At 41.2% G+C, this 26,355-nt stretch overlaps 1 protein-coding gene across 1 annotated transcript in view; it reads right to left on the bottom strand.

Annotated features, from left to right (window-relative positions):
* lepr (leptin receptor) overlaps window positions 1–2,037 on the bottom strand; it is a 65,462-nt gene extending 63,425 nt beyond the window's left edge. The window contains 1 exon segment of the mRNA XM_046300649.1: window positions 1,724–2,037. The gene's annotated coding sequence lies outside the window, so the exon portion shown is untranslated.
* Window positions 2,038–26,355: the final 24,318 nt, after the last annotated feature.

Genomic DNA, 26,355 nt, shown 5'->3' with positions numbered 1-26,355 from the left:
ACTGAGCAATAACAACTGGACTAGGTGTTATTCAATGTGATGTAACAACCTCTGTGTGTGTGTGTGTGTGTGTTATCAAACTGCTATCAATATAATGATGAGAAGGAAGCACTGGGCATGATCGGGCCCTCAATGAAAAAAGAAGAAGGAAAAAAAGTGTATCCTCTCCATCACAGCCCGTGCTGGTACACACATGCCTCATATTCATTAGGTCACATATCAAAACAAGTTGTACTCTGCCAATGACAATAACAACATATGGTGGTAGGCGTATCACAAATTTCAAATGACCAGAAAAGAAATGAATGTTAATCTCTAGTCAAATGGAAAACCATCAAGATTTGATAAACAAATGTGGTCCAGATTTGATAAAGCACCTAATGGGTATTCACATAGATCAGTGGCCAAATCAAATTGCTCATCTCATTTTGAGTACCGCTTGAATTTCAGCAGGTTGACACATTGTCACGAGCAGAACTGAGTGACTTTCCCCTTAGATAGGCCGGCTGCAAATTAAAAATGTACTATATTGTAAAAATGTACGAATACAAAAAGGTGCTTTTCGATCTTCCTTTAAGGTTAGGGTTAGGCATTTGGCTTATCAGTGTGGTTAGGGTTAGGTTTCTAATCTGATTGTATAACTTTGTGGCAGTCAGCTAGTGACCACCCACATGTCAGTTCAACATCTAGGTTTGATTTACATTTGGTTGAGTTGTCAACTAAAGTGAATTAAAAGCGAAATCAACTTCAGATTTTACCATGTCATTGGATTTAGATCAAAAGTCCCCTTTTAACCTACGAAATTCCCTTATGTTGATGCCTTCTTCAAATCCAACCATTTTCCCACGTTGATTCAACGTGATGATATTTAATTGTTGTTGGTGAAATGACGTGGAAATGCAGAGCTGCCTTCAGAGCAAGAATCATGAGGAAAAACGCTAACCTGCTGAATTTCATCCATAGCCTGAACATCAATGTAGATTAATTATCCTATAAAAAGGTGAAGTCTGTTTTTGACACATAAATCTCAGTCCTTCGATTGCATGCCTCTGGGAGTATTGCCTAACAACCTACTCTACGAAGCCACCGACGCAATGTGAGTCACAGCGTTGAACCAGTTCCAAACTGGGCGCGCTGGGGCTTGCATCACCGGGAGGAAATCCTGGTTGATTTCTTTAGAGACGCAGTTGCACAGATTACTCTAGAGGGCCTTCCAATACATGATTTATGCATGCCAGAATTGCTCAAATATGGCTATAAGAGTTTGTTTTCTCTTTTTTTTTCTTTGCAATATTTAACTAAAAACAAATATATGCATATAAGCTATACAGCCTGGATGAATAAAACAACAAATAAGGCAAAAATACATATACACATGAGTTGTTTTTTCACTGAGAAAGAAAGACATGCAGCAAACATATCTGGCCAGGTGACACACAGACAGCTGTCTGTATTTATACTGTATGTCGACTATGTGCGCCGTTTTAAAATGCATTTCGTTTTGTGCTTGAGCTGTTCTTGTTTATTAATGTTCTGTTTAGTCATGTTTTATGTGGACTCCAGGAATCCCCATAAAATACCACAAAAAATTAGCCCCTTGAGTTATTACACGTGGACTACAAATATTCTAGAATGTTGCACTTATCTTGAAAGCGCGTACTGCTTTAAATGGTAAGATATAATTCAAACATTTAGAAGAGAACTTTAATTAACTGTGCCTTACTTGATCTTTTGGTTCCTCTCCAAGTCGCCGATTTCCCAGTAGCCGATAGTTACCAGTCAGTGAATTACTATGCAACAAATACCGAAGTTTTGAGGACTCAATATGCTAGCCAATAGTTTGCCTAATTCCTTCACAAATTCAGGTGCGGATCATAAACTACTGTTGTAGACCATACTGTTATAGCAATGTCAGAATGCTGAAAAAGTTCCTTGTCATTGAAGTCCAGTATGTTTCCCAGCGCTGTCTCTTCTCCCCCACATGTAGCTAACTGAACCGCGCTCTTCACTAGCGGTCCTCTAGGTTTGGAGAAGGGAGTGGCGTAGGTTATGCATGAGACAATATCGTCACGGGAACTACCGCCTACCAAATAATAACACTTTTCTAATAACCATTAAAAACACAATTATAATAAAAATGTCTCCAACACAATATAACATGGTTGACAATGCACTATTAAATATGCACTATGCATAAATCGCTCTGCCATTTCCTGGTTGCAAAAATGTTGCTTAAATTTAAGTTTATGTGACAAAACAAGCAAGTATAGTGTAGATAATCATTGTACCATCTAAACCACTGTCAAATATATGTTCCACAACACAAAATAATGTATTTTCAGCTTGTTTGAAGATGGTGTACAAAAAGTAAAAGACACAAAAATGAAATGGGAAGCATAGAAATAGCTACATAGTACATATCTACCAGATCTATATTTCACATTTCTATGTACATTTGATTGATCACCCAAAAAGTGATATATTGCAGCTTAAATTAGTCATTAGTCTAATAAAAAGTATTTATTAATTGTCTTTAGTCCCAGAGGCATTAATAATAACATATTCATAATGAGAAAATTATCATGACATTGATTTGGAGGACAATGTGAAATTATTAAAGTTGAAAAAAGGAGTGAACTCATAGTCAACATACAGTATAAATACAGACACAACTGTCTGTGTGTCACCTGGCCAGATATGTTTTCTGCATGTTTTTCTTTCAGTGAAAAAACAACTCATGTGTATATATATTTTTGCCATCTTATTTGTTATTTTTTTCATCCAGGCTGTATAGCTTATATGCATATAGTGGGGCAAAAAAGTATTTAGTCAGCCACCAATTGTGCAAGTTCTCCCACTTAAAAAGATGAGAGAGGCCTGTAATTTTCATCATAGGTACACTTCAACTATGACAGACAAAATGAGAATAATTAAAATCCAGAAAATCACATTGTAGGAGCAAAATTTCTGTCTCTCACAGACCTGTAACTTATTCTTTAAGAGGCTCGTCTGTCCTCCACTCGTTACCTGTATTAATGGCACCTGTTTGAAATTGTTATCAGTATAAAAAGACACCTGTCCACAACCTCAAACAGTCACACTCCAAACTCCAATATGGCCAAGACCAAAGAGCTGTCAAAGGACACCAGAAACAAAATTGTAGACCTGCACCAGGCTGGGAAGACTGAATCTGCAATAGGTAAGCAGCTTGGTTTGAAGAAATCAACTGTGGGAGCAATTATTAGGAAATGGAAGACATACAAGACCACTGATAATCTCCCTCGATCTGGGGCTCCACGCAAGATCTCACCCCGTGGGGTTAAAATGATCACAAGAACGGTGAGCAAAAATCCCAGAACCACATGGGGGGACCTAGTGAATGACCTGCAGAGAGCTGGGACCAAAGTAACAAACCCTACCATCAGCAAGGGCACTGAAGATGAAACATGGCTGGGTCTTTCAGCATGACAATGATCCCAAACACACCGCCCGGGCAACGAAGGAGTGGCTTCGTAAGAAGCATTTCAAGGTCCTGGAGTGGCCTAGCCATTCTCCAGATCCCAACCCCATAGAAAATCTTTGGAGGGAGTTGAAAGTCCATGTTGCCCAGCAACAGCCCCAAAACATCACTGCTCTAGACGAGATCTGCATGGAGAAATGGGCCAAAATACCAGCAACAGTGTGTGAAAACCTTGTGAAGACTTACAGAAAATGTTTGACCTCTGTAATTGCCAACAAAGGGTATATAGCAAAGTATTGAGAAACTTTTGTTATTGACCAAATACTTATTTTCCACCATAATTTGCAAATAAATTCATTAATAATCCTACAATGTGATTTTCTAGATTTTTATTTTTCATTTTGTCTGTCATAGTTGAAGTGTACCTATGATGAAAATTACAGGCCTCTCATCTTTTTAAGCAGGAGAACTTGCACAATTGGTGGCTGACTAAATACTTTTTGCCCCACTGTATTTGTCTTTGGTTAAAGATTGTTTTCTCTTTTAAAAATATTTTACTTGCAAACTCTTATAGCCATATTTGAGCAATTCTGGCATGCATAAATCATGTATTGGAAGGCCCTCTAGAGTAATCTGTGCAACTGCGTCTCTAAAGAAATCAACCAGGATTTCCTCCCGGTGATGCAAGCCCCAGCGCGCCCAGTTTGGAACTGGTTCAACGCTGTGACTCACATTGCGTCGGTGGCTTCGTAGAGTAGGTTGTTAGGCAATACTCCCAGAGGCATGCAATCGAAGGACTGAGATTTGTGTGTCAAAAACAGAATTGGTCTGGGATAATTACTCTCTAATTCCTTGGGTGATTCCCTGGGTGATTGCTAAATACTGCACCATTTAAACACCCCAATCCCCATCAAAACACATGTAAATATTGGACTATAAATTGTGCCTTCCTGTATTATACTTGTGCTAAAATGTTTATTCTACTGAGCCATTTACTTTATGTTGGTATTCTTATCTTTTATTTTTTCTTATTGTTGTTGCATTGTGGAGAAGGAACATGTAAGTACCCATTTTGTTGGACAGTGTATACTATGTGTATCCTGTACCTATGACTAATACAACTTAAAACTAGATTCTGTATGAGAGGCACACAGTCAAAGCAGAGGTGGGTAACTGTTCTTAGCAGGTTGTTTGTTCCCTGACAGAGATGACAGTCTGATTCATCAGTGAAACACAGTTTGACACCTGGAGCATGTCCTTGTCTAACTGTGGACTGTTTTGCATGTAAAGGAAACAAAGCCTCTTTTCACCAAAACCTACCTTTTTTCCTTCTATTATAGTAAGCAGATGTGTTTATATTGTAAAGTTTGACTTGGGAAGATAATTTCAAATGAAATCAAATTGTATGTCACATGCACCAAATGCAACAGGTAGACCTTACAGTGAAATGCGGATTTACAAGTCCTAACCAAAAATGCAGTTTAAAAAAATAAAGTAATAAACAGATGCCTCACAAGTCCTCAACTGGCAGCTTCATTAAATAGGACCCGCAAAACACCAGTCTCAGTGTCAACAGTGAAGAGGCGACTCCGGGATGCTGGCCTTCTAGGCAGAGTTCCTCTGTCCAGTGTCTGTGTTCTTTTGCCCATCTTAATATTTTCTTCCTTTGCAACTCCGGCCAGCATCCCAGAGTCGCCTCTTGTACTCTTGCACTTGTACATCGCAGAATCGCCTCTTGTACTCTTGCTCTTGTACATCCCAGAGTCGCCTCTTGTACTCTTGCTCTTGTACATCCCAGAGTCGCCTCTTGTACTCTTGCTCTTGTACATCCCAGAGTCGCCTCTTGAACTTGTACTCTTGCTCAGTTGTGCACCGGGGCCTCCCATTCCTCTTTCTATTCTGGTTAGAGCCATTTTATGCTGTTCTGTGAAGGGAGTAGTACACAGCGTTGTACGAGATCTTCAGTTTCTTGACAATTTCTCACATGGAATAGCCTTCATTTCTCAGAACAAGAATAGACTGACAAGTTTCAGAAGAAAATTATTTGTTTCTGGCCATTTTGAGCCTGTAATCGAACCCACAAATGCTGATGGAAAGCCCTGTGAGTATAGGATGTGTCAAATGTAGAGGCACCCTGTTATCGTTTTATGTAAGCTATATTTTGTGGGTTGCATTGATTGGTCTTCCCTGTCAGACCCCTGTCTAGTCCTATCCTCCACATGGTGTGCTGGATTGCAGCTGTGATACATTTCTGCAGCTATCTCCACAGCCTGCAGTGTGTGGGTGTAAATAGGCCATCAAGGGCAGGAAGATACTAAAGGCAGACAAAGCCTGCAAATCCTATACTACCTTGTATTCACACCACAACTCTGCACTGAGATCACAGAGATAATAACTGATGTGGGGATTGCCTTCCAGAAAGCATTAAGATCATTTTTAGCCCATGTTACAATGAATCGTTATATTCATAGTATAGTTCACTCAGTGGGCTTCACACAATCACAATGGGTCATGGTTGGCTTTGACAAAGAACATGTGTGAGACAGTACAGTAGGCTACATTACAGTAAACTAGAAAGGACACCAGACTTACACATGCATTCTGAGGGGTGACATCATTCTCCTCTCACCAGGCATCAACCCACTTCTTGTAAGAATGACATCCTCCGATGATGTCATGCTCCCAGGAAAGTGGTCACATGGTGCACTGCACACTGATTAATAATTAATAAACGGATTCCATCATTTGACGTACTGAGCAGAAAGAACAGTAGCCGAGCCATCGCCTATATACAGGAACATACACGGAGAGACACATACATTGTGGATATGTACCTGTAGTCTAGAGTGACATAATAGGATCGCAAGGGGTGGGGGGGTAATATGAAAATAATATGAAATATGAATATGAAATCATATGAAAACTAGGCGGCAGGGAATCCTTGCTACCAGTAGAAATATTTAATGACGTTGTTGCATGTGATACGAGCCACATTCATATGACTCTGGCTACGAAGGCTATTGCGCTTTGAAACGACATCTCATTAATTGACTGTTGGCTATTGTTTAGCAAATTAATATGCTCGTGTCAAATACATTTATCTAGATAGCAGTGACTGTGTCGTCTCTTATCTTGAGTAGTGAATAGCCATAGCTACGGAGTGAAGTAGAATTTTCCTGAGGGAGAAGATTATTATTTTATAAGCTTTTTTATTTATTTTTTATTTGACCTTTATTTAACTAGGCAAGTCAGTTAAGAACAAATTATTATTTTCAATGACAGCCTAGGAACAGTGGGTTAACTGCCTATTCAGGGGCAGAATGACAGATTTGTACCTTGTCAGCTCAGGGGTTTGAACTTGTAACCTTCCGGTTACCCTGCCGCCCCGGTGCGAGGAACAACAGAAGATTTACTATCTACGTCACAGGCAAGCCTAGCTGGCATTCTTTAAATTGATTGTCCTACTGTCCTAAATTGATTGTCTCCCAACAACATGATCTCACATCTCACTGCTATATTTCACCAACGTTTGTCCAAAAGACACAATCGTCAAACCGCAAATCTGTAGTCAAAGGTGCTATACAACCGTGAAATGTGAGATTAGTTTCTGGCCACCTGCGATGCCTTCTCTCGACAGCGCCGCTTGAAGTCCACAGAGGACAGGTCATATCATAGATTTGGCTTTTTCAAATTTTGTAAATAAAGTGATGCTCTTCTGAAGGTTCTGACAGCTCTTGGCCTTGCCAAGACACTCAGCCAATTAACCCCTGCTGACATCAATCAGACAGAAGAAAATTCTGATGTCTGACAAAGCCATGCTGCATAATCTCACATTTTAATGTCACAACTTGCCATTTGCACCACTTGGACAAACATCAAGAGTCAACACGAGTTTGTGAGGTCTTGTTGCAATAGAATAGACCATGTTATGGCAGGTGACAAACCTGACTGGGATAGCCTTTTCACCTTTGATGCCCCCGAAGAGCGGTGCTCACTATAAAACTGATTTTACGGAGGTAGGATAGCAGAAGCTTGCAGAGTAATAGCACTGAAGCATGGCACTGTACAAGAGTGCAATTAAGGCCCAGTGGAGCATGAAGGCTGAAGGCCAAGCTAAGTATCTCCCACCTCTATTAACAAAAGGTTAGGTTATACCTATACCTCAGCGCTTTGTAAATTATTTACCTTGAAAACTGTATAACGAAAGGAAATATAATTTGTTAAGATTTTTCCTGTAAATAACAGGGTAGGTATTAATAGTGTCTGTATATTTACAGTGGGGCAAAAAAGTATTTAGTCAGCCACCAATTGTGCAAGTTCTCCCACTTAAAAAGATGAGAGGCCTGTAATTTCCATCATAGGTACACTTCAACTATGACAGACAAAATGAGGGAAAAAAATCCCGAAAATCACATTGTAGGATTTTTAATGAATTTATTTGTAAATTATGGTGGAAAAATAAGTATTTGGTCACCTACAAACAAGCAAGATTTCTGGCTCTCACAGACCTGTAACTTCTTCTTTAAGAGGCTCCTCTGTCCTCCACTCGTTACCTGTATTAACGGCACCTGTTTGAACTTGTTATCAGTATAAAAAGACACCTGTCGACAACCTCAAACAGTCACACTCCAAACTCCACTATGGCCAAGACCAAAGAGCTTTCAAAGGACACCAGAAACAAAATTGTAGACCTGCACCAGGCTGGGAAGACTGAATCTGCAGTAGGTAAGCAGCTTGGTTTGAAGAAATCAACTGTGGGAGCAATTATTAGGAAATGGAAGACATACAAGACCACTGATAATCTCCCTCGATCTGGGGCTCCACGCAAGATCTCACCCCGTGGGGTCAAAATGATCACAAGAACAGTGAGCAAAAATCCCAGAACCACACGGGGGACCTAGTGAATGACCTGCAGAGCTGGGACCAAAGTAACAAAGCCTACCATCAGTAACACACTACGCCGCCAGGGACTCAAATCCTCCAGTGCCAGACGTGTCCCCCTGCTTAAGCCAGTACATGTCCAGGCCCGTCTGAAGTTTGCTAGAGAACATTTGGATGATCCAGAAGAAGATTGGGAGAATGTCATATGGTCAGATCAAACCAACATGTAACTTTTTGGTAAAAACTCAACTTGTCGTGTTTGGAGGACAAAGAATGCTGAGTTGCATCCAAAGAACACTATACCTACTGTGAAGCATGGGGGTGGAAACATCATGCTTTGGGCTGTTCTTCTGCAAAGGGACAAGGACGACTGCTCCGTGTAAAGGAAATAATGAATGGGGACATGTATCATGAGATTTTGAGTGAAAACATCCTTCCATCAGCAAGGGCATTGAAGATGACACGTGGCTGGGTCTTTCAGCATGACAATGATCCCAAACACACCGCACGGGCAACAAAGGAGTGGCTTCGTAAGAAGTTGAAAGTCCGTGTTGCCCAGCAACAGCCCCAAAACATCACTGCTCTAGAGGAGATCTGCATGGACGAATGGGCCAAAATACCAGCAACAGTGTGTGAAAACCTTGTGAAGACAGAAAACGTTTGACCTCTGTCATTGCCAACAAAGGGTATATAACAAAGTATTGAGATAAACTTTTATTATTGACCAAATACTATTTTCCACCATAATTTGCAAATAAATTCATTAAAAATCCTACAATGTGACTTTCTGGATTTTTTTTTCTCATTTTGTCTGTCATAGTTGAAGTGGACCTATGATGAAAATTACAGGCCTTTCTCATCTTTTTAGGTGGGAGAACTTGCACAATTGGTGGCTGACTAAATACTTTTTTTGCCCCACTGTACATGTTTGTGGAAGGTCTGTGTTAGGCATCCTCCTCAGTCTACAGTGTTTCCACTGGACCCTTGCCCAGGGCCCCTGCTATGAATAACCCTGTGTCCCATAGCTGCAAGAGTTTCATTTCCCAGGCAAAGTGGACATGCCATCCGTAAGGACAACTCAGGACATCTTCCAGAAGTTTGCACACATACAGTACAGTGCACTGCCCTTCATGGATTCAAATTGAGAAAAAAGGAACAATGTAAGGAATTTGTTGGAAACTTCCACCAGCCATACACCAATGCAGTGGTTTTAAATGCAAGAGGGAGAGTGAATGAGGACACCCTTCTGGAAAAAGGGTAGAGAATTGGAATGCAGCTGAGTTGGCCTTGCAGAGGGGATCAGATGATATTTGTTCCTTCAGTTCAGTCTGCGACATACAGTAAAGATCTAGTTATTAATTTATGACTTATTCAATAATTTGCATAAAGTAACACCTCCATGGAAATGTAAAATGCTGCTTACCGATAGAAGTTCTCCCCCAAATTAAACGTGTGTGTGTCAAGGATCCCTCTGGAACTGTGTCATTGCTCACACCTGGTCCCCATTCCCACTGATTGTATTTGTAGAAATGTGCCCTTTGTTTCTCCATTGGGCTGTCGATTATTGTTACAATGTCTGTTGGTCATGTGAGTACCTGTGCTATGTTGTTTTGGCTTTCGTGCCATTGTGGATTGTGCAGATGATTACAGGTCTCATCCCGTGTGATAATCATTGTGCGCATGTGTTATTTATCCGAGGTACTCCTCACTCTTTTGTTTGGGTTTCAACCCTGTTTTGTATACGTGTTTGTTTGGTCTTCATCCCCGTGCCTTTAAATGGCACGCTGTAATGTGGTTATAATACAAATATAAAAAATACTAATTCCTGCGCCTGTCTCCCGAATCATTCATACATACGTGACAGCTAGTGTGTGTGTGTGTGTGTGTGTGTGTGCTTCCATGTTTTCATCCATCCATGCAGGACAGAGGGGTACTCAACCAATCAGATGAGAGTGTGATGATGAGCACGCCGGCTTACGGTTTGTGGGAAACAACCAATCAGATGAAGGAGCGTGATGACTCGTATGCTGACTGGCTTGCAGGGGCAGATGAAAGACATGTATTTCTTTTATCTAGTGATCATCAATGACTTGGTTATTTATTAGATATAGTAAAACCAACCGTTATAAATGCAAAGTGTTAATCGGATGTCTTATTACAACTCAGCTTGTCAGCTTATCATAGTGACTTGTCTAGCCAAAATAGGTTTACTCCAGTATCTGCATTGTTTTTCAAAGGGCATGTACACAAACAAATGGACACATCTTGAGATTAGATGTATCTATTTTAAAACATACAGTTTCACAGATGTTTCAATTTTTAAATTGGCTTATTTTTTTACTGATGATAAGATGAAAATTACATAGTAATTTATTTATGTGCAAAATAAAGTACTATTGTAAGTGCCTAACTTAACATAGCCTTGCAGAATTTCACCACCCTAACCCCACTTACAGTACATAATGACTTTTTTTGTTAACAGATATTTTGTTCCATATACATTATTCATACAGTACATGTTCCTTTAGTCACAGGTGTACATGATAGGAATCAGTGGAGGCTCCTTAGAGGAAGAAAGGGGAAGACCATCCTCAGTGAATAAAAAAAAAATGTAAATTGTGAAACATTAAAAAAGTGATCCTTTTAAGACAAAACGATACTAAATATATTCATGTCACCAAATAATTTATTAAAACACACTGTTTTGTAACGAAGGTCTACAGTAGCCTCAACAGCACTCTGTAGGTTAGCACCATGGTGTAGCCGGAGGACTGAGATTTTCCGTCCTCCTCTGGGTACATTGACTTGAATACAAAATCTAGGAGGCTCATGGTTCTCACTCCCATAGACTTACACAGTAATTATGACAGCTTTCGAAGGACATCCTCCAACCTACCAGAGCTCATGCAGAATGAACTGACATGTTGTCCACCCAATCAAAGGATCAGAGAATTAATCTAGTACTGAAATAATAACCTACAGCTATCTAGCAATGCAGTGCATAAAATGAGTAGTTGACCTACAGAGAGAAAGACAAGTTTAAAAGTTAACAAAATAATTTCTTCAAAAATTAAGGAGAAGCAAGAGAGAGAGTGAGAGCTATCTATATTTCAATGTATTGTTTTCACTTTCACTTAGCTCGTGAATGCAGCTAGTTAGTTTAGCCTACTCAAACATCCAGCTCAACCAGAGGGATGCTAAGTTAGCTAGCTGGCTATCCAACACTTGAACTCTTCCAAGTCAAGGTGAGCTTTTGGTTTTATTAATTTGTCACCGGGGACCTTTGGAGTAACTGCTAAATTGCTTGCTGACTGTACACTGCACTGCATGATTGTAGCGAGTTTACTAACGTGTTGGTTCTAGTAGCTATTTTGATTATGGCGTTAGCTAATATAGTGACAATGATGTAGGCTGTGTGTAGCGGTTAGCGGTTATGATATGAAGGTTTGGCTAGTAAAGCTTTTCACCTGGTCACAGACAGCTGATGTGTTGGGCACCCTTCACTTATTGTGCACAAGGGAAAATGTGACAGGAGGAGATTGCGTAGATGCGAGAAGAAATTATACAAACAAAGTGATCATGCTGTTTGTATGTGCCTGCTATGAAAGTGAACTCTGTTTGCGTGTGATCAAGGGTGTATTCATTCTGACAATTCTGTTGAAAAACGTAAGCAATCAGAATGAAATGGGGATAAACATACCTGAATTTGTCCAATAGAAACTCTTTCGCAATTGCTGGACTAATCATTACTCCATGGATCAGCTAGATGCAGGCAACAGTGTGCAAGGCAGTATTGTCATGCATAGGTGTAATAGGTGGCAGGGAAGTCAGGCGCAGGAGAGTCAAATGGAGTGTAAAATGGAGTCTTTTAATAAAGACATAACATAACACTAAATGTACATAGACAAGACAAACAAACATGGGTACGAGGACCCGACGCGCACCTATACAACAATCACACTACACTGACAATAAAACAATCTCTGACAAAGACATGAGGGGAAACAGAGGGTTAAATACACAACAGGTAATGAATTGGATTGAAAACAGGTGTGTGGGAAGACAAGACAAAACCAATGGAAAATGAAAAAAGGATCAATGATGCCTAGAAGACCGGTGACGTCGAACACCGAGCACCGCCCGAACAAGGAGAGGCAACGACTTCGGTAGAAGTCGTGACAAGTATTGAATGTGTCACTGTCTATCACATTGATTACTCCAATTTCTCTCAACCTGTGTACCTACATTGTAAACTTTGATTCATAGGCTAAGTTATGGCAACCTCATGATGGGTATAGGGAAAATTCCAGTATTCCGTAGTAGCCTAAACCTAACGATGTTACAATGAACTGGGTGAATGGAATATGCAATGGCGGATTTAGGCATAGGCGACATAATGCCGGGGGCGGCATGGGGTGCCCACACAAAAATAATTATATTCTGAATGGTGACATTTGCGTGATCGGTTTTCTATCACTCATTTGCGCGTCACGTCAATATCATGCCACCTTCTGGGACTGTGGGTCAATTAACCTTGTCAGAGTGGGCACCTTGATTCTAGTTTGTGAGCTAGGCAGGCTACTGCCTGGGAAGATCTCCCACTCAGAAGTACAAGATGGGGCGGGGGTAGGTTGACCTCAGGTCTCCCCACTGAAATCTATCAAATAAGGCACCTCTAACTTTGTACACTACTAATGCAATTAGTAAGGCAATTATTTGTGTAATTTAGTTTGTGTGTTTCTTGTTTGAAGTGCAATAGTGTAATAATCAGGTTCTCTTCTTTATAAGTGTGTTATTCTATTTGTGTATTTGTGTGACATAGGATTTGTGCAATTTAGTTTTATTTGTGTGTTTTTTGTTAGCAATTGGGTAATAGTGTAATATTTTGATTCACATCTTAAACGGCATCGACTGCCACAGAAAGGAATACAGTTTGATATACACGTAAAATGGTACTCATCATTACATACTCTTGCAATAAGTGCCATGGGATCTTTAGTGACCACAGAGTTAGGACGCCACTTTAAAGACCCATTTTCAATATAAGGAACATTGTTAGTTATTAATTGAACATTTTTAAATGAAATTTAAGTTGTGATCTGTCTTTAATTATACTGCTTTCTTGTTCATTTCAGAAGCATGTTTCTCTTTGTCTGTCTTTCCCCCTGGTCTCATTCATACGTCTTTGTGCCACCCAATTTGAAACGGAACACCATTGACTCTGAGACTTTTACTCTCCCAACTGAGATTTTCCCTGCCAAAGGATGTGCACATATTGAAGCTCAAGAATACGATATATTACTATTATAATAACGTTTCTATCTGTCCCTGGATCCTGCCAGATTCCGTATAGGGGGAGAGACGCGAAAGCCCAGCTTGCTTCCCTGGCTGGGTGGTCTCAAATGGAGGCCGCTATTGAGCGTTTCCAGGATTGCAGGAGCTGTGTTTACTTTGCTTTGTTCCGGAACAATGAAGACTGCGCTGACTTTCAATGTAGCAACTGTTTGTTTGTGGAGGACTACAGGAGCGAAGAAGCTACTCTTAGCAAGCAAGTAGCAAACCTACATAAGCTACTGGGGAACCCACGCCCACCTACTTTTTATTTTTCTACCACCCCAGTAGCCGGACACCGCTCTGATCTGGTGGAAGTTTCGCCGTGGTTTCGGCTCTCTACAGCCGACTGGACCGTGCTCGGCAGGGTTCCATCCCCAAAGGGGTCTCCCCCTTCCATGGAGAACGGAGCTCGACCCAAACAACCAGCCATGGAGGTACGTCACTCCCCGTGGAAGTCGAAAGCGGCGTCCTCTGGCAACATCAAGGCGGTGGCCCGTTCCTGTAGGTTCATGCTCTACAACATCCGCAGAGTACGACCCTGCCTCACACAGGAAGCGGCGCAGGTCCTAATCCAGGCACTTGTCATCTCCCGTCTGGATTACTGCAACTCGCTGTTGGCTGGGCTCCCTGCCTGTGCCATTAAACCCCTTCAACTCATCCTGAACGCCGCAGCCCGTCTGGTGTTCAACCTTCCCAAGTTCTCTCACGTCACCCCGCTCCTCCGTTCTCTCCACTGGCTTCCAGTTGAAGCTCGCATCCGCTACAAGACCATGGTGCTTGCCTACGGAGCTGTGAGGGGAACGGCACCTCAGTACCTCCAGGCTCTGATCAGGCCCTACACCCAAACAAGGGCACTGCGTTCATCCACCTCTGGCCTGCTCGCCTCCCTACCACTGAGGAAGTACAGCTCCCGCTCAGCCCAGTCAAAACTGTTCGCTGATCTGGCCCCCCAATGGTGGAACAAACTCCCTCACGACGCCAGGACAGCGGAGTCAATCACCACCTTCCGGAGACACCTGAAAACCCACCTCTTTAAGGAATATCTAGGATAGGATAAGTATTCCCTCCCCCCTTTAAGATTTAGATGCACTATTGTAAAGTGACTGTTCCACTGGATGTCATAAGGTGAATGCACCAATTTGTAAGTCGCTCTGGATAAGAGCGTCTGCTAAATGACTTAAATGTAAATGTAACAGGGTTCTTCATGGAGATGTTAAGCCCGGAACTGGCACAGACCAGAAACAGCTTTGACGCCCTGGCCATTCAAGATCGGTTCCGGAGGTACCTGTATCTTCATCCTCGGTTCTGTCTCCCTCTCCTGTGGCTTCTACTTCGGGTTCAGATCCTCAGAGCTCCCAGCCTCACCAGACCACGAGGCTGCCTGAGAGACCGGCCCATTCAACATCACCAGCTGTCATCATAGGCAGCTCTATGGTGAGAAACATCTCGGTCCCCAAGGCAAGAACCTTGTGCTACCCAGGAGCACGAGTACAGGACATAACAAGGCTGCTTCTGACTGTTCTACCACAGATGCCGGGAGCTGACACTGTCATAGTTGTGGGGTCAAACAACATCAGGAGGGCTAGCTCAGAATATTTGAAAATACATTTTAAAATAACTGATTTTAGCATTAAAAGACTCCCAAAAAACACCCAATAATTTCAGATCTAGGACCATCGTTGGGCCACGGGTGTGAAAGATTCAGCAGACTGCTGGCATTATACATCTGGCTAAAAGACTGTAGCTCTGCTGCAGTCACTTTTATTGATACCTTTGACACCTTCTGGAAACAGAAGATACTCTACAGGAATGACGGAGTCCATCCAAATCATCTTGGCTCCTGGACTCTGTCCACGCATTTCAAGGCTCCGTTGAAACTATGACTGGTAAATGATTCAAGACCAGCTCAGTTAAATCCCTACCATCCCTACCAATGAGTCTTCATAATGCTCCATCAAATGTACATAATTGGCAAACACAATGTAAGTCATTTAATTTATGTACCCCTAATTGCACTGAATACATCTGTTTATCCTACAGGTATGTCCCTTGCTCCTGTCAATTTTTAGTAACGACATGCCACTGACTTTGAGTAAAGCCAGAGTGTCTATGTATGCAGATGACTCAACACCATACACGTCAGCTACTACAGCGAATGAAATGACTGCAACACTCAACAAAGAGCTGCAGTTAGTTTCAGAGTGGGTGGCAAGGAATAAGTTATCCCTAAATATTTCTAAAACTAAAAGCATTGTATTTGGAACAAAACACTCACTAAACCCTAAACCGCAACTAAATCAATTAGTTGAGAGTAGGAACAGTTTGCTACTAGTTATCTGGAAAAATAATAAATCAGCAAGTTGAGATGACTAAACTGCTTGAAGTAACCCTAGATTGTAAACTGTCATGGTCAAAACATTACGATGAAGTAGTAGATAAGATGGGGAGAAGTCTATCTATAATAAAGCAACACCTTATGGAACAGCGGGGACTGTGAAGCAACACAAACATTGGCACAGACACACACACACACACACACACACACACACACACACACACACACACACACACACACACACACACACACACACACACACACACACACACACACACACACACACACACACACACACACACACACACACACACACACACACACACACACACACACAATAACATATGCACTATACATACACATGGATTTAGTACTGTAAATATGTGGTAGTGGTGGAGTAGAGGCCTGAGGGCAAACAGTGTGTTGTGACATCTGTGAATGTATTGTAATGTTTTTAAAATTGTATAGACTGCCTTAATTTCGCTGGACCCCAGGAAGTGTGGGGATCCATAATAACTACAATACAATCCCTTATGCTAGCTAGCTAGCTAGCTCATTTTAGTTGAGAGTAGCAAAAGTTTGCTACTAGTTATCTGGGGGAAAAAAATACAGCTCACCCTTATGCCCAAAACTTTGGAATTTTCTCTGTAGCAAGGTTTCCGTCCAAATCCCGACAGATTTAATGCGAATATTTAAAAAATCCGGTGGTGTGTTTTGACTTGTTAAAGAAAAAAAATCACTTAGTAATGCCGTAGTGCACACCAAATGTACTTTTTTTCTTATTAAGTTCTCATGTTCCGAATCTAAAAATCAAAAATTCAATAGGTTTCTATCTCATCTTCAATTGAATGTGTTAAATAGCAAATGTGCCTACTCTAGTCTTGTAATGTGTGCTCTGGCCAACAGTTTGCATATAAAGCGCGGGTAGGCTAGTCTACATGATGAGATTATTATGGATAAGAGCCAGTATGTTTTATTTGTCAATCGGCAGTCAAGCAACAATCATCATGTCACCAGAATAAGACCCTCAATATTTCTTGGAATGGAACATCAAGATCACAGTGCACTTTCAAAACCCTGTGAAGTTAATCATAATTTATTTAATCTGTGGCCTTTTAAACTGTATGGTTTCCTGGGTCATAGTGGGAGGACCACACAGGTCATTGCATGTCTCCAAGTTTACTTCGATATGATGGTTGTTATATCAATGTTTGTGAATAAAGGCACTTTCAACTGTTACGGTTTTCTTCTGTCGAAGGAGAGTCGGACCAAAATGCAGCGTGGTAATTTTCATACATGTTTATTGAACGACAAAAACAAGAACAATACAAAACAACAAACGGAACGTGAAAACCTATACAGCCTATCTGGTGACTACAAACACAGAGACAGGAACAATCACCCACGAAACACTAAATATGGTTCCCAATCAGAGACAACAAAAAATCACCTGCCTCTGATTAAGAACCGCCTCAGGCAACCATAGACTTTCCTAGACAACCCTACTCAGCCACAATCCCACTACCTACTAAAACCCCAATACAAAAACACACCACAAAATAAACCCATGTCACACACTGGCCTGACCAAATAAATAAAGAAAACACAAAATACTAAGACCAAGGTGTGACATCAACGCCTTTTCTCGCATAATACATTTTACAGACACAAAAAGATCACATCATGTCAAACGAACAAATAATCTGTTAGTATTTGTAAAATTGTACTGAAACTTCCTGTTTCCATCACAGCTGTCGTGATTTTTTATTTTACGGTATGACTTTATTCGCATTAAAACTGGAGATTATTGGGAGGTCTGTGTTAGGCATCTGGGTTAATGTAACAAATTTTCATAACGTTGCCAAATCTTGTTCCCTGATCTATTTTGTTATTTGGTCCTCAAACTTGAACATCGGGTAGGTGGGCCTTCTGAGCCGGCATACGAGTTATCACACTCCTTCATCTGATTGGTCAAGTAGGCGGGCCTTCTGACATTGTGGTAGTAATTAGTGATGACCTAGCACTGGCTTGTACACTACCAATGATGAAGTCTTTAAAAATACTTAACATATAGGAAAAATATATGTATTATTGTGGCGGTGATAGCCCCCACAATAATATATACAGTACATTGGTTGAAGCTCAATGTTAAATTTATGACAGGGTCATTAGCATTAGGGTTGTCAGACAATTTTTTGCCCAAACCTAGCTCAAATTCTGGACGTCAAATTTAAACAAGGCTACAGCATCCATAGTGTGAAAATCAGACCTGAATCAATTTGGACTGAATATGTTTGTACAGTATATGCAAAAATGAATGATTAAATTGATCATTTATAGCCCTCACGTGCACATTTCCGCCCATGAATGACAATGCTAACACATTCTGAATATTCAAACATCTTTCAGCCGAATCTCAGAGTTTTAAAACTGGACTAAAGCACTTTGGTTGATCAGCAACAGTGGTAGTATCTAGCTAACACCAGTCGGATGAGAGGCAAGCTACAAGCAAAGGAAATGAGCTATTTTTTACTATGGAAGGTTTTTCATGCGACTGTAATCATCTGTGTAAACTGTTGACCTTCACACTTGCGTGTAATAAGCACATAAGATCACAAACGTCCTTGGCTACTAATGACAGTTAGCTAGCCAACTAACATTAGACAGTAACGTTAGCTAGCTTACAAGCCAACAAGATTGTAATGTTAGCTGTATGGACGGATCGCGCACGGCATAACAAGCAAAGCTAGTAAAGTTAACAGTCAACACCAAACTTTGGGAATCTGCCATGCTGCAAATGTACAATACATACAATGGGCATTGCTCAACTAATGTTAACTAATGTTACTCCATACACTAGTCCATCTGGCTTGCTTAGCAATGTAGCTAACATTATGCATAGATTCAGTACATTCCTTCCTCTGTCAATGCAATTTTTATAATGCATTATAATCCACATTTGCTCTGACTGATTAATACAATATAAAGTTACTTTTCATTGTATTCGCGAAAACCTGAAGACGCCATTAAGTCAAAAGTAGCCGGGGGGTCAACAACACCAACATCATTGGCAATGCTTGCTTGGGCGACCTTTGCGCAGTAAAAAGAAAACACCATGCTTGCTATCTTGATTAGCTGTGTGACTGTTTTCAACTCAACTGTTTTAGATGTTTAAGATAAATAAATGTTGCTATCAGTACTGAGTGAATGAACGATAACAAAAGCTTCCTATCATCACCAGACTGTCCATTTAAATAAAGTGTCAAGATAATGCGTAGATGACAAGGTTCGTAACATAAGCGTTAACATCATCGTCATTGGATCTCAATAAACAATTGGCTGTATCGTAAGAATTAATTAATCGTTTTTTAGCTTTTTGGTCTTCATTTAAGGTTAGGGTTAGGCATAAGTTTAGCAGTGTGGTAAAGATTAGGGTTGAGGTTAGGGTTAGGTTCAAAATCCTATTTTAAGTAGAGAAATTGACCCCCCCCCAGTCCTGACACACACCGGTCCGCACACGCACAGTGTAGTTATTTTCCGTTATTAGGTGGCTCTTTAAAGAGTATTTTTTGAGTGGCAATGGACAGGGATTGTTGTTTGCTCAAGCATCTTCATGCGTGTTAGCGAGACAACTTCCGGTGAAACTGGAGGGCACGCAATTCAAATAAATAATCATAAACATTATGGATTTTAAACATTTAGGTACATATAAGTATCTTATATCGGCTGAAAGACTCAATTCTGGTTAATCTAACTACACTGTCCGATTTACATTAGCTATTACAGAGAAAACATGCCATGCGATTGTTTGAGGATGGCGCCCCACATCAAAATATTTTTCCACCCGCACAGGTTTCATACATTCACATATAACGATTAAATATTCACTTACTTTACGAAAATCCTCATTTGATTTGTCATCCAAAGGGTCCCAGCTATAACATGTAGTGTCGTTTTGTTAGATAAAATCCTTCTTAATATTCCAAAAAGTCTGTTTAGTTGGCGCCATCGATATGGGTAATCCACTTGTTCAACTTGCAGAGAAAGGAATCTGAAAATCTACCCCTAAACTTTGTTTCAACAAGTCAAAATACGTTTCTATGTACTCCTCAGATACCCTCAAATGTAATTAAACTATAATATTTCTTACGGAAAGAAGTATGTTCAATAGGAAACCGATTTCAGCAGGTGCGTAATGTCTTCATGGCGAGCGCAAACACAAATTTCCAAGACTGTGTCCTTTTACTAAAACTGATAGTTCTTATTCATTTTTTAAGTTACAAGCCTGAAACATTGAACATAGACTGCTGACACCATGTGAAAGCCATAGGAATTGCATCCAGGGAGCTAATGTTCAATATGACCCTTCTCTTGCATTTCTAAGCGGATGGTCTGTAAAAAAACTAATTCTGGTTGGTTTTCTTTGGATTTTCTCCTACCATATCTATTGTGTTATATTCTCCTACATTATTACATTATTTTAACATTTCTGCAAACTTCAAAGTGTTTTCTTTCCAATGGTACCAGTCAAAATAAATTGGAAATAAAAGTATTATCTGAGTTTTCGGGGGCGAAGGACACTGTCTACCTGTATCTTAGCTACTGAAGCTACTGGTGTCGCTCCCGCTGTGCACGGGTCTTCCTAACTAACACACAGTGCTCTTCCCTAATGCCTACCAAACACCTGCCCTCGCCGTCGTTAACAGAACTGCGGGAAAACAGTGCCCTACAGGCGGGGGCGAAGAACACTGTCTACCGGTGTCCTAGCTATCGTTAGCTAGCTATCTACAATACCAGTCAAAAGTTTGGACACACCTACTCATTTTTTTCTTTATTTGTACTATTTTCTAGATTGTAGAATGATAGTGAAGACATCAACACTATGAAATAACACATTTGGAATCATGTAATAACCAAAAGCAAATCAAAATATATTGTAGATACTTCAAAGTAGCCACCCTTTGCCTTGATGACAGCTTTGCACACTCTTGACATTCTCTCAAACAGCTTCACCTAGAATGCTTTTCCAACAGTCTTGAAGGAGTTCCCACATATGCTGAGCACTTGTTGGCTGCTTTTCCTTCACTCTGCGATCAAACTCATCCCAAACCATCTCAATTGGGTTGAGGTCGGGTGATTGTTGAGGCAAGGTCATCTGATGCAGCACTCCATCACTCCCCTTCTTGGTCAAATATTTCTTACACAGCCTAGAGGTGTGTTGGATTATTTTCCTGTTGAAAAACAAATGATAGTCCCACTAAGCGCAAACCAGATGGAATGGTGTATTGACGCCGAATACTGTGGTAGCCATGCTGGTTATGTGTGCCTTGAATTCTAAATTAATCACAGACAGTGTAACCAGGAAAGTACCCCCACACATCACACCTCCTCCTCCATGCTTCACGGTGGGAACCACACATTTCAAAATCATCCGTTCACCTACTCTGCGTCTCACAAAGACATGGTGGTTGGAACCAAAAATCTCAATTTTGGACTAATCAGACCAAAGGACAGATTTCCACCGGTCTAATGTCCATTGATTGTGTTTCTTGGCCCGGCAAGTCTCTTCTTATTATTGGTGTCCTTTAGTAGTGGTTTCTTTGCAGCAAATTGACCATGAAGGCCTGATTCATACAGTCACCTCTGAACAGTTGATGTTGAGATGTGTATGTTACTTGAACTCTATAAAGTATTTATTTGGGCTGCAATCTGAGGTGCAGTTAACTCTAATGAACTTTAGGTAACTCTGGGCCTTCCTTTCCTGTGGCGGTCCTCATGACAGCCAGTTTTATCGTAGCGCTTGATGGTTTTTGCGACTGCATTTGAAGAAACTTTCAAAGTTCTTTTAATTTTCCGCATTAAGACCTTCATGTCTTAATGTAATGATGGACTGTCATTTCTCTTTGCTTATTTGAGCTATTCTTACCATAATATGGACTTGGTCTTTTACCAAATAGGGCTATCTTCTGTATACCACCCCTACCTTGTCACAACACAAGTGATTGGCTCAAATGCATTAAGAAGGAAATAAATTCCACAAATTAACCTTTAACAAGGCACACCTGTTAATTTAAATGCATTCCAGGTGACTTCCTCATGAAGCTGGTTGAGATAATGCCAAGCGTGTGCAAAGCTGTCGGAACCAGAAGCACACGCATTTCACTACACTCGCATTAACATCTGCTAACCATGTGCATGTGACAATTACAATTTGATTTGATTTGAAGCTGACATCAAGGCAAAGGGTAGCTACTTTGAAGAATATCAAATATAAATGTTTTGATTTGTTTAACACATTTGTTTACTACATGATTCCATGTGTTATTTCATTGTTTTGATGTCTTCACTATTATTCTACAATGTAGGTGTGTCCAAACGTTTGACAGGTACTGTACCTATCCCGCCTTCTGTGTAGTTAAAAAAAAACAGAGCAAAAAAAAAAAAAACAGCAAACTAGAATGCCATCTGGCCCTAAACAGAGAGTGCACAGTGGCAGAATACCTGACCACTGTGACTGAAATGAAGGAAATCTTTGACTATGTACAGACTCAGTGAGCATAACCTCCTGAGTAGGGCTCCTGAGTGGCACAGCGCTCTTAGGCACTCCTTCTCAATGCTTGAGGTGTCACTACAGACACCCTGGTTCGATTCCAGGCTGTATCACAACCGGATGTGATTGGGAGTCCCATAGGGCGGCACACAATTGGCCCAGCCTCATCTGGGTTTGGCCGGTGGAGTCTGTCATTGTGAGTAAGAGTTTGTTCTTCACTGTTTTAGTTAAATTAGAACATTTTAAAGAGGCAGACCTGGCTCTCGAGAGAAGACAGTCTGTGTGCACACTGCTCAGAAAATGTGGTGGAAACTGAGCTGCACTTCCTAACCTCCTGCCAATTGTATGACCATAGAGACACATATTCCCCTCAGATTACACAGACCCTCAAAGAATTTGAAAACTAATCGAATTTTGATAAACTCCCATATCTAGTGGGTGAAATGCCACAGCAGCAATATTTGTGACCTGTTGCCCCAAGAAAAGGGCAACCAGTGAAGAACAAACACCATTCGTAAATACAACCTATATGTATGTGTCATGTTTTGTCATTGGTTATCATGTCTTGTCTCTGTGCTTCCCTTCTATTCGTTTCCCTCTGCTGGTCTTATTAGGTTCTTTCCCTCTTTCTATCCCTCTCTTCCCCTCCCTCTCTCTCTCTCTCGCTCTCTCTCCCTATCGTTACGTCCCTGCTCCCAGCTGTTCCTCATTCTCCTTAACTACCTCATTTACTCTTTTCACACCTGTCCCCTATTTTGCCCTCTGATTAGAGCCACTATTTCTCCCTCTGTTTTCCGCTTCTGTCCTTGTCGGATCCTTGTATGATGTTCGCTGTTCTGTGTCCTTGTCTCGCCCTGTCGTGTTTTATCTTCTTCAGATGCTGCGTATGAGCAGGTGTCTTAGTATGCTACGGTCGGTGCCTTCCCGAAGCAACCTGCAGTCTATGGTCGAGTCTCCAGTCAGTCCTCGCAACTACGAGTGGATTTCAGTTTTTCCTGTTTTGTTTTCTCCTTGTTATATCCAGGATTATTACTTTTGTCATTTACTGGAATAAAGACTCTGTTTTCGTTAAGTCGCTTTTGGGTCCTCATTCACCAGCATAACAGAATGTTTATTTATTTTCCCTTTTGTACTTTAACTATTTTTACAACATTGTATATAGACATCATTTGGATCTTGTGAGTGTTATGTTTACTGTTAATTTTTGATAGATAATAAACCAAAGTAAAAAACTATTTCACTTGCTATGACAATGTAAACATGTTTCCCATGCCAATAAAGCCCTTACATTGAAGTTGAATTGAGAGAGGAAGGGGGAGGGACAGAGGGAGATATGCGGTCGGGGGCAGTGAAGAGGCCTAAGGGAGGATGTCAAGGAAGCCAATAGTTTCACGGCCGTCGAATGACGAGGACCAAAGCACGGCGTGGTGAGCGTACATTTCCTTTTATTAGAAATGACGCTGACAAAAACAATAAACAATACAAAAACAACCGTGACGCTTAAGGGCTATGTGCCACAAACAAAGTTAACTTCCCACACTGAAAGGAGGGAAAGGGCTACCTAAGTATGGTTCCCAATCAGAGACAACGATAGACAGCTGTCCCTGATTGAGAACCATACCCGGCCAAACATAGAAATACAAAATCATAGAAAACAAAAACATAAAATGCCCACCCCAAATCACACCCTGACCAAATCAAATAGAGACATAAAATGGTCAGGGCGTGACAAATAGTACGTTCTCACGCTCTGCCCAAAGGGGTGCTGTTTGTAACTTATTTTATTTCAGGAAAACAAAATGAACATTGATTCCAATACTTTTCTTCTACCGCTCTGTGTCTCTGTGTCTGTCACTCTCTCGCTCTGTTTCATTGTCTCTGTCTCTCTTTCCCACTCCGTCTCTCAATCTCTCTCTCTATCTCTCGCTCTCTTTCTCTCTCTCTATTCCCTCTTTGGCCTCTTATGTTCTTCCCTCACTCTCCTCTCTCTCCCCTCCCTGTGAGGAAAGCCTCAGCGTGTGTATGTCGAGACAATGCCAGATCTGATCTTACGTCATCTACACTCCTAACATTCGTGTCGTAATTATAATTAATAGTTTGCATTTTGTGAATCATTATTCACTGAATGAACATTCAGATCATAGAGAAGGGATGTCTTCAGGTACAGCATCTGCCAGAGTACTTTTATTATCACTGTAAACTGCCAATGAGCCTTAGCATTAAACCTGTTTCAAATGCCAATAAAGCCTAGAGAGAGATTGTATGAGTAAGCATCAATAGAGATTGTATCTGTGAGAGATGATCATCTGATTGTTGTTTTATGACCCTCTCCATCTGTCTCTCAAGAGTAAAGCTGTGAGAGAATCAGCAGCAATGGCTTGACACATCACGACTCTCCCTCTGATGGTGATAGTGTCAGAGTCGTGTGTGTATAGGTGGCAGGGAAGTAAGGCGCAGGAGAGTCAAACGGAGTGTAAATGGAGTCTTTTAATATAAGTCCACTTAACATGCTCCAAATACTAAATACGTACATACATAAACGAACATGGGTACGAGGATCCGTCGCGCACCTATACAACAAAAAACAACACTTGACATAAAACAATCTCTGACAAAGACATGAGGGGAAACAGAGGGTTAAATACACAATAGGTAATGAATGGAATTGAAAACAAGTGTGTGGGAAGACAAGACAAAACCAATGGAAAATGAAAAATGGATCAATGATGGCTAGAAGGCGGGTGACGTCGACCACCGAGCACCGCCCGAACAAGGAGAGGCAACGACTTCGGTAGAAGTCGTGACAGATAGATTGAGTATGAGGGCCCTTTAAACATAATAACATATAAAATAACTTTTACAGATGCACCATTGAGAGAATCCTGTCGGTCTGTATCACTGCCAAGTACCGCAACTGCACCACCCGCAACCGCAGGGTACTTCAGAAGGAGTGACGGTCTGCCCAATGCGTCACTGGGGGCACACTGCTTGCCCTCCAGGACAGCTACAGCACCCGATGCCACAGGAAGGTCAAAAAGATCATCGAGGACGTCAACCACCCGATCCACGGCCTGTTCACCCCGCTATCATCCAGAGGGCGAGGTCAGTACAGGTGCATCAAAGCTGGGATCGAGAGACTGAAAAACAGATTCTATCTCAAGGCCATCAGACTGTTAAACAACCATCACTAGCCGGCCTCCAACCAGTATCATGCCCTGAACTTAGTCACAATGCCATTCTCCTACATAAATCCACTGAAAGACAACACACACACACACACACACACACACACACACACACACACACACACACACACACACACACACACACACACACACACACACACACACACACACACACACACACACACACACACACACACACACACACACACACACACACACACACACACACACACACACACACACACATACAACCCCAATGTGTATTAAATCTCAGTCATGATAGCAGAGACAGCCTTTACCAATAGATTTAATGGAGCTCTTTAGTGCTGGGTTAAGTCAGTTGGCACAGAAGGGTAATAAAGTCAAACCCACGACAAAAAGACGTGGTTTGTTCTCACACACGGGGCTTGCAGTGCCCTACACCTCACGTGGAAAGCCACAAAGAGTTGGCAATGGCACAGGCACTGCATGACACGGCATCAGGGCATCAGGGCTCATTTACCAGTAATGTGTTTGGTGTTTTTTGCCGAGCCGTTGCCAATCTTTACTGTGTAGGAAATCGGTTTTGCTCTCATCGTCTGTTGTTCCTCTTTTCTATCCACTTTCTTTC

Source organism: Oncorhynchus gorbuscha, linkage group LG15 (assembly GCF_021184085.1).
Source record: "Oncorhynchus gorbuscha isolate QuinsamMale2020 ecotype Even-year linkage group LG15, OgorEven_v1.0, whole genome shotgun sequence".
Taxonomy (NCBI): domain Eukaryota; kingdom Metazoa; phylum Chordata; class Actinopteri; order Salmoniformes; family Salmonidae; genus Oncorhynchus; species Oncorhynchus gorbuscha.
The sequence above is the reverse complement of the archived record's forward strand: the minus strand, read 5'-3'. Positions and strand labels throughout refer to the sequence as shown.